General features: G+C 33.0%; 1 protein-coding gene across 1 annotated transcript in view; it reads right to left on the reverse strand.

The window, feature by feature from the left end:
* Positions 1-5,437, reverse strand: part of rnf183 (ring finger protein 183) — a 14,255-nt gene extending 8,818 nt beyond the window's left edge. The window contains exon 1 of the mRNA XM_030157049.1: positions 5,279-5,437. The gene's annotated coding sequence lies outside the window, so the exon portion shown is untranslated. The remainder of the gene's footprint in view (positions 1-5,278) is intronic.
* Positions 5,438-10,488: the final 5,051 nt, after the last annotated feature.

Here is a 10,488-nt window from a genome sequence, read left to right on the forward strand (position 1 = left end):
TTTTGCTTTGACTTTTCACACTTAACTTACATTTAGTTGATAATAATTACTTAATTTTACTTATATACGGTTTTGATTGTAAATCTTCAATGTATCATGGAGTATTTTCACTGTGATATTATTATTATTATTATTATTATTATTATTATTATTATTATTATTATTATTATTATTATTATTATTTAGTTCAGTTTATTTCAGACACAAACATAATACAAAACATAGGAAAAAGACAAAACAATACAAAAAAAGTAGATAGATAGATAGATAGATAGACAGATAGATAGATAGATAGATAGATAGATAGATAGATAGATAGATAGATAGATAGATAGATAGATAGATAGATAGATAGATAGATAGATAGATAGATAGATAGATAGATAGATAGATAGATAGATAGATAGATAGATAGATAGATACTTTATTGATCCTTTGTAGGAAATGATTTGGTTACGACAGCAGTAAAAACACACTGACCCATCCTAACAGACAACCAACAATGGAGATACAAGGTAAGAAGTGATAAAAAAGAATAAAAGATATATAAAATATGGTGCCTAATCACGTTATACATAAGATTGTGATTATCCATACACATATATACACACCCCTACAAACCTGTACACCCATACACATACAGTCACATACACGTATACACACACACCAAATTATATCTACATCTGTACACCAACCCACATCTACACCCATGTATATATACACACACAACACAATATAACAACCTGACAATCCATTTTGACCTCAGTTGCTTGTTCCTTACCCTTCATCCTTTATGCTTTTGTTGTTGATTATCAAATCCAGTAACACAGCAGGAAATAACAGAGTGAAGAAATACACCTGCTCAACCTGCTGCTGTTTCATAATGATGTGGCAACACCTCTTAACCACAGGGTATTTGACATTTGCAATCCTCTCTGTTGGTTTTTGTGCTTATAATTTGATAATGAGCTGCTGTATTTGTTTAATAGGCTTTCCTGAAGTGGTCAAATATAGTAGTACATTTGCTCAATACCGGAGCTACCTGCTAATTTATTCTTCTACTCGGCCACTTCTCAGTGGTGAATATTGCTCTTTTCCACAACTGATGTCATAGAAACTCATCAGAAGTTTTGTGCAAATTCTTACTAAAGCTGTAGTAAAGGGACCTTAGTAAAAGTACAGATGTCACACTGTAAAAAATATTTGATTGGTAAATGATCTGCACTCAAAACGTCACTTAAGTGTTATCAACAAAAGTATGCAAAGTATGAAAATTACAAGAAGTCATAGTGCAGTAAAAAATGTTTCCTGTCAGGGTGTTACTTATATATATGATGTCTTTAGATTAATTTTACTGCATTTATGTTGAAGCAGAAGTTTTAATTTTACTGCTGCATTTATGTTAAAGCAGAAGTTTTAATTTTACTGCATTTATGTTAAAGCAGAAGTTTTAATTTTACTGCATTTATGTTAAAGCAGAAGTTTTAATTCTACTGCATTTATGTTAAAGCAGAAGTTTTAATTTTACTGCATTTATGTTAAAGCAGAAGTTTTAATTTTACTACATTTATGTTAAAGCAGAAGTTTTAATTTTACTGCATTTATGTTAAAGCAGAAGTTTTAATTCTACTGCATTTATGTTAAAGCAGAAGTTTTAATTTTACTGCATTTATGTTAAAGCAGAAGTTTTAATTTTACTGCTGCATTTATGTTAAAGCAGAAGTTTTAATTTTACTGCATTTATGTTAAAGCAGAAGTTTTAATTTTACTGCATTTATGTTAAAGCAGAAGTTTTAATTTTACTGCTGCATTTATGTTAAAGCAGAAGTTGTTGACTGCTGTTGTTGGTTCGAAACTATTTTTGCATGACTGTAGTTTGTATTTTATATATTTCTATTATTGTTTAACTTTTCATTACCCTGGACAGAGTCAGTTGCTTTTAGTTGTTTTTTTCATCTGGAGCTCGATTTGTACCATTTTATACATACAGGACTGCAAATGAATCATAATATTTTCATTATGGATTAAATTGCTGATTATTTTCTCCATTAAAAGTTTGTTTAGAAATGAAATAGTGAGAAATGCTATCACAGTGACCCAGAAAGCCAGCATGACACCCTCACCGTGGCCAAAAAAAAATCATAAAAATACATGAGTTAAACCATTCATCAATTTTACATTTGTCAACTTATTAATGGATCATTTCATCTGTACTTATATAAACTTGTCTAATTTATAAGAAAACATTTGATCAATTCCTCATAAGTTATGTGTAAAAATCTTAATTTGTAATAAAAGTGGCATTGGAGTAAAAAAATTACCACTATTGTTATTTTATACTTTGTGGCAAATATTAATAATAGACATCCTGCCTTTACATGAATGCATTATTAATCATGATCTAATGAAATTCTGTACATTATAAAGTACTGATAACCACCACTTTAATACAGCGACTGACTTTTGGTACTAATATATACAATCTCTAAATTTGTTTTAAAACTAGATAATTTATAGTTTATCTTCAAACACAAGCTGATGTAAAAGTTGGATGATGAGAAATGCTCATAAGCATGTCTGCAATGGAAGTTTAGTAAAAAAAAAAAAAAAACAACAACAAAAAATGACATGATATGACTAATAAGTAAGCACAATTATTCAAAACTGCTTCTTTTTCTGTTCTTGTTGGTCAATAATTCGCTCATTTCAATGTTTAGGTCATGCATCACACTGATTTTCATTGTGGTATTAGTGATTTTACAATAAAAAGATCTGAAAAATGTGTTTGGTTTTAAGCGATTTTAATGTCAGGTATTTGTATGACCTTAAATGTGATTGATGTAGCTGATTAATTGTGGATCATTTTATCTTTTAACTAATATATCCAGGTCATTTTCAGGCTGTTATTTATAATGTTACTGGTTCTGAATACTTTTTACTATTTGCAGAAAATATTGAAAACATGTCCTAAATGTGGAGTTTAGATGAAATGGTTTGTTTTTGTGCAAGAGTTGAAATCCCAAAAGTGTTGATTTCACATCATAGTGAACAAGCCCTTTTTAAAATAAGCACAGTTTATTATAAAGTGTTTCATATTATTTTCTAGTTGGTTAATCAGTCAGTTATTCCCTTCAGTTTTTTCATTTCTTTGTTTATTTACTCTGCAATATTAGAACTTTTACGAACATAAAGGACCATATATGTTCCACTGTTGTTGAAAATAATGAAAAATGGTCCCAAACATGTCCTAAAATCTGATTTTACTTTAAAATGTCTTGTTTTTGTTCAACTAGGAGTTAAAGACCCAAAAGTTTTCAGTAGGAACTTTTCATAAGAAGTTCTTTCTTAAATAATGAACACATGTAGGTCTCATTCTTGTGTAGTTAATCAGTGGACAGTCAGTTCAGCTTTTAAGTCATGTATTGAGTATATTTACCTCCACCAGGAGGTATTATGATCATTTTGCTTTGTGTGTGTGTGTGTGTGTGTGTGTGTGTGTGTGTGTGTGTGTGTGTGTGTGTGTGTGCATGTGTGTGCATGTGTGTGTTTGTTTGTAACTAAAAAAAAAGTTATGGATGGATTTTCAGGAAATTTTCAGGAAATGTTGATACTGGCACAAGGAAAAAATGATTAAATTTTGGTGGTGATGGGGGGGCAGACCTGTCTTGGCTAAGGTCTGCGCTCTCTGAGTGCTTTTCTTGTTTCAGTCTGGTATTATTATGTTTACTGAAATAAAGCTTCTTATAAGACTTTTAGAAAATTGTGAACCCATGCCATTTCATAAATTCAATGTGTAGCTTGAAATGGTTTGTTATTACAACCAAGAGTTGAAATCCCAAAAGCATTAAGTCCCATTTTGATGAAAAATATTAAAATGTCACCTTGTCTGTGCTTAAAAATAAGCACAGTTTATTGTAAAATGTTCTATATAATTTTATAATTTCTTATTCAGTCATTTATTTCATGTTAGTACCTGAATACCTTCCACTATTGTTGGAAATACTGAAAAATGCTCATGAACATGTCCTAAAATCTGATTTTAGGTTTAAATATTTTGTTTATGTACAACCAGGAGTTGAAAATCCCAAAAATCTTCAGTGGGAAGTTTTCATACTTATAAGAAAATAGGTTTTTGTCTTAACCCATGAAGACCCAAACAGCCACTGGCGACCAAAAGCAAAACTGTTTAACACATGTTGATCCATTAATTCTATCAATACATGTAAATAATTGGTTTAAAATACAGTTTATCATCTTTTCATGGTCATCAGATATGACCCATTTGGACATTCAGAGGCTCTGTAGTGAACATGGAAACACCGTCATCTTCTACAACATTGATTCACCAGTAAAACCTATAAAGTTTGATCAATGACAGTGGATGGAGACGCTTGTTTAATATTTTTCTTCAGTCTTCTCTGTTTCTGATGTAATAAAATATCACTTTAATCTGAGCTTTTATGACCATCTACATGATCAGTGAATTAAATAAAGGAAAATACATAATTTACAGTGAAAAAACACAAAATGCAGTGGATAATATTATAATAAGTGGTGACAAATCAATTAACAATGATTGAATAGATAGAAAAAATTCATTTGGGAACTGCCACTGGAGAAGCACTGGGTCTTCATGGGTTAAATAATGAACTCAGTTGCCTCTGATCATTGGTAGTGGTCGTCATTTCATCTTTTAAACTGTGTATCAATGACATTTTCAGTCTGGTATTAGCATTTTTACTGAAATACATGAAAGAAAATAGTGAAAACATTCTAAATTGTGAGTTTAATTTGAATGGTTTGTTTACGAGTTAAAATCCCAGAAGTCTTCAGTGGGAATTTTTTTTCACAATTATAGAGTTTTTGGCCCATTTGGTTCTGTTTGAAGTTGATAAATCAGCTTTAAATCCTTTGTTGACTTTATATTTAAGGTACTTCTAAAGTGTCTGAATACTTCCTCCACTGCTGCTTCCCTGTATTTGCGCTCATATGTATGACAGTCACAGCAGAACTGGATTCGGAGCGGTGTCTGCCTGTTCTGGAATGTCATACACTCAGGCATTCCTTCACATCCACCCATGTTATAGAGTCAGTCATTAACCTGAGCACTGGAACCACGTCTACAGCCTGTTTCCTCCACCTTTACAGAGCTTGACATTTCCACATTTAAATGCAGTGCCAAGCTCCTGGTAGAGACGATAAAGTCCAGATAAGGAGACCAGTGACAGAGCAGCATTATGTCAAACAGGATGGTGGAAAACAAGACACACACACTCACCTGCTGAGGTAGATGAACGTCAGTGGGATAATCCTAAAAAGGTGAGAAGCCGCACATCACCACACTTCATTTCCACAGTATTTCTTCATTCTGCCAAAGCTCCAGACTCTCTGCTTCCCACTTCTCTTCTGCTGTTTGGATCTTTCTTCTCATATCTTGTGTTTTGTTTTTTTTTTTTTGTTTTTTTCTGACTGTAGCTCAGCCCCGCCTCTTTGCTGCCTCACACCCTCCTCCTCCTCGTCCACCACCTCCTCCTCCTCTTCTTCTATTTCTCTTTGCCTCTCGTCGGACCAGTCAGACCAGTCAGGCTGCACCGAGCCAGTCTGAGTGTGTGAAATGTAGATAATCAGGACATTTAGGGAGTAAAGACTGCTGTGTTTGCTCTATAAATATGCTATAAATAATTACACAGCACAGTGATTTAAAGGATAATCAAACATAATATGTAAAGACAGAAATAGACCTGGAATCTATACAAATTGTTTACATTAACTTAAACTGTTTGTTTTACACACATTGGAACATGGTCGAAGTTGGTGTCTCCTCAAAACAAATGTCTGCACAAAAGTTTGGACCATAAATATATTTAAAAAGTATCAATAGTCTATCTGACATTGATAAATGAGTGATTACTTAATCACTATACTTAAGGGTTACTTAACAGACAAAAATGTAAATAATAAAACCAAAAAAAAAAAAGAACAAAAAAGGAATAGAATGATAATAAAATGAGCTTGAAAATTTTAAAATGATGAGTAAAATGACAAAATAAATGAAAATAGAAATAAAAAATAAATAAAATGAATAATAATCAACAGAAAATAAACCAAAAAATTTAATAAAATGAACAAAGCCAGATATCAATCAGTAAAATGAAGAAAAACTGGCAAAATAAATGGCAAAACAATAGAAAATTAACAAAATACCGAACAAAACTTTATAAATTAAGCAGCGAACAATAAGTGACAATATAAACCAAATAATTGTCAAAATAAACAAAATTAGTGAAAAAACCACAAAATGAACGAAAATGAAAACAAAATAAAATAAACTCAACAAAAATCAACAAATTAGCCAACAAAATAAACAGTAATAAACAAAAATGTACCCAAATAATCAATAAAATGAGCAGATAATTAACAAAATAATCAATAAAATGAACAAAATAAGCAAAAAACAAAAGCAATATGATTGAAAATGAAAACAAAATAACAAAAAAACGAACAAAAATCAATAAAATAAGGCCAAAATAAAGTGTAAGAAAAAAACAACTGCACAAAGAAGCAGCAAAATAAGCAGATAATTGACAAAATATTCAATAAAATGAACAAAAATGGAAACAGTAAGGTCCAAACAAAAAAAAATATGATCAAAAATGAACAAATTAATCAACACAGACAAAAATGAACAAATCTCCAGTTATGCATCTTTTAAGATGATATTAATTTTATATTGAAACATCTTGAACAAACACAGAAATTCACTTTTTTTTTTCCATGCTGTTGGTATTTGAGCATGACCAGCTGAATTATATAGGTCAAAAGATAAAGGAAGGACATGAGGGGATGGCTATCTGTTTTTTTATGTAACATTACACTTTAAAACATCTTTAACATAATGTAGAAAAACGAGTTGAACCCACTTTATTTTTGAGTTATCCATATAAACAGTTATTTAATGAGTGTCAGATGTTTTGTAATTAGTCGTCTTTGATTTTACAGCTTAATTAACCCTGAAAAACCTAAAAAGACACCAGCAACAAAAAGCATCTACTCATCTAAAATATTTCATAATTTTAGAACCACTCATTCTATCAGTACATGTAAATAAATCTGTTAAAAGGCAGTTTCTCACACTCTTAATAAGAGTGCTGTTTCATTTGTTATTTTTGTATGCATGTGTATATGTACAGTATAATGATGATGATGATGAAATTCTTTATTCAGTCATCACATAATAACCAGTGTCAACAACAGCACTTCAAACATTACAAACATTACCAACAGGTTAATGACTGAAAAGGCCCAGGCAGAAGCAAAATGCTTATATTAATGCCTGTCCTACATAACAAATTCAGCTACCCAGCATCCAGTATAGGAAAAAGAAAAAAACAAAAAACAATGTATCCAAGCAAACAAACAAGCGAAACATAAAAAGGTGAAAATAAACCAGAGAAATAGAAAACTTAACCACCAAATTAATGGTAATTTAATGTAGTATAAATGTAAATGTGTCTCTATATGCATATATGTTTTTACTGGGAAAAATAAGGGAAGGTAAATTGTAATTCTGTGATTGGAAGAGTTCTATTTTTCTTCAATAAAAAATATTGGAGAAAAAAAAGGCAGTTTCTCAGCTTTTCATCGTTATCAGATATGACCCATTTGGAAGTTCAGAGGCTCCGTATGAACATGGAAACACCGTGATATTCTGCAACACTGAGTCACAAGTAAAACTCATGTATGACAGTGGTTGTACATGCATATTTACATGTTCAGTCGATCATATATTTAGCTGAAATTTTCTGTATTCACATCGAATTTACTGTGAGTTTGTATAAACATGTACGTTATGAGTAAATCAAATTAAATAAAATACCTGAAAAATGCAAAATGAAGATGATAATACTTTAGTAAATAGCAATAATAAATCACTTAAATGTAAGGAAAAATCATTTGGAAGTCATCAGGGCTTCTGTCTGCTGTAAGGCCTTAGGGTTACAGTTCATAATGTGTTATGAATGTGTAAATAATGTACAGAATTAAGCGAAATCTTCATCTCAAAGTGACTGCAGCTGCTTCTTCTTCATCATTCACCTTGACAGCCTGTGTATCTGGGTCTTTATTGGGCAGTCGAGCGTTACTAGTGCCATGATCGGTCACATGTTGGGAGGAACATGGGTATTTTCTGCCTGTGTGACTCTTTATATGTGATATGAATCAACAAAACAGATAAACCCCGACAGTGGAAAATTCCAGTGTCAGTTCTGTCAACAGTGCAGCAGATATCAGCGTCTGAGACATACCTGTCATTCCACTGCTGCTCCTTTGTCACTTTGTGGCTTCAACAACTTCCCTGACGAGAAAAGCCACTTCTTTGCCTTTTATCTTCTGCACATTTCACGTGTCGATTAGATTCAGAGTGCGTACAGGTCTTTTCAGTGCACAAACTGAAACAATACTATAACACCTTAAACTATTACAATTTAACTCACACACAGGAGGGTTTTGTTTGTTTGGCTCTTCCCGATATAGAGTGATGTGTCATCCTTTATGTAACAAAACCACAATGAGGACAGGAATTTGTTTTGATTGGCTCTGCAGATCATATTCAGGTCGAACACTGACATGTTATCTCCGAGCAGATGCAGACATGTTCAGAAATGTCATGTGTACGGTGTGGGTTTTACATAAGGTGCTTTCTGCCACAAAAAGATTGGATTGGAGGTGAAGAGGAGAGTGCAGGTTAGGGAGTGATGTGTGACAAAAGAGCATCTGCAAGAGTTAAAGGACAGGTCTACAACAGGGATGCCAAACATATGGCCTGTGGACCAAAACCAGCCCACCAGAGGGTCCGATCCGGCCTGTAAGATGGATTTACAAAGTGCAAAACTTACACTGAAGTCAAGAACAGTCAAGGGTGTTCAGTGGCCACATACCAGCCTGACCAGTAAATGAATAGCATAAAAACCTAGAAAATAATGACAACTCCAAATTTTTACCTCCACCAAGGAGGTTATGTTAATGCCAGCGTTGGTTTGTCTGTTTGTCTGTCTGCCTGTGTGCAAGATAACTCAAAAAGTTATGGATGAATTTGGATGAAAATTTCAGGAAATGTTGATACTGGCACAAGGAACAAATGATTAAATTTTGGTGGTGATCGGGGGTGGGGGGGTCACCGATCTGCCTTGGCGGAGGTCTGCGCTCTCCGAGTGCTTTTCTAGAAAAGACAGCGCAGACCTCTGCCAAGGCAGATTGGTGACCCCCCCACCCCCGATCACCACCAAAATTTAATCATTTGTTCCTTGTGCCAGTATCAACATTTCCTGAAATTTTCATCCAAATCCAGGGCAGTGATCTGCCTTGGTGGAGGTCTGCGCTCTCTGAGTGCTTCTAGTTCTCTTTGTTTTAGTGCACAAAGGTAAAATTACATAATGAACATGTTTACAATTTAAGGTATAAAATGACTTAAAAGTGAAAATTGTAAAAAAATTTAAAACATGTCGTTTGTGGTGATATTTTTTTGTAAATTTTGGCCCCTGAGGAGAAACATTTAGGGCCGGATCTACTAAAGATGATATGTTTAGACTAGGAAGATTATTACGGTTTTTAATTTTTGAAGGATAAGGGGTGGGAGTTTGTAAGTTATACTTCTTCTCACTCCTTTTTGAATATGTATAATATGTCTTATGTTTAAGTGTTTTGTTTTGTTTTCTTCTGTTTTGACATTCATATTCAAAATAAATACATCAGTCAGTCAAAGGTTTGCGTGTACAAAAACGTGTGCAAACTCATTGCACACGCAAAAAAGTGTACTAACTGATTTACTAACAGTACACACTAAGGGTTGTGTCTTTCAAAGGTGCAAAAAAGCACGTCTGCATCCAGTTAGTACGGTTGCCGCAATGAATATACAATGTGGGGCGTTTACATGCCATTGTGCGTGTGCTGGGAGGAGAAAATGTAAATATATTAACCCTTTGATGTATGAAATATGAGAACCTTAGTCAAGATTTTTTGATCCTGAGTGTTTTTATTGAAAAAAACAATGCGATTGAATTTTTTTAATTAACCTATTTTTTATGGAGTTAGAAAAATCTCCACTCATCTGGAAACGCAATATCAGAAAGTGATATACTGTGTGAAAACTATGAAATAAAATATTTTTAATGCAGGTATTTTGATGTTTTCTCACATTTTAACATATTCCAATACTAGTTATTACTCACTTCATGGAGATAATATACAAAACTAGAAGCACTCGGAGAGCGCAGACCTCCCCCCCCCCCGTGGGCCCCCCCACCCCCGATCACCACCAAAATTTAATCATTTCTTCCTTATCCCATTTCCAACAAACCCTGAAAATTTCATCCAAATCTGTCCATAACTTTTTGAGTTATGTTGCACACTAACGGACAGACAAACAAACAGACAGACAAACAAACAAACAAACCCTGGCAAAAACATAACCTCCTTGGCGGAGGTAAAAAA

The sequence above is a fragment of the Sphaeramia orbicularis genome, chromosome 16, assembly GCF_902148855.1.
Source record: "Sphaeramia orbicularis chromosome 16, fSphaOr1.1, whole genome shotgun sequence".
Lineage (NCBI taxonomy): Eukaryota > Metazoa > Chordata > Actinopteri > Kurtiformes > Apogonidae > Sphaeramia > Sphaeramia orbicularis.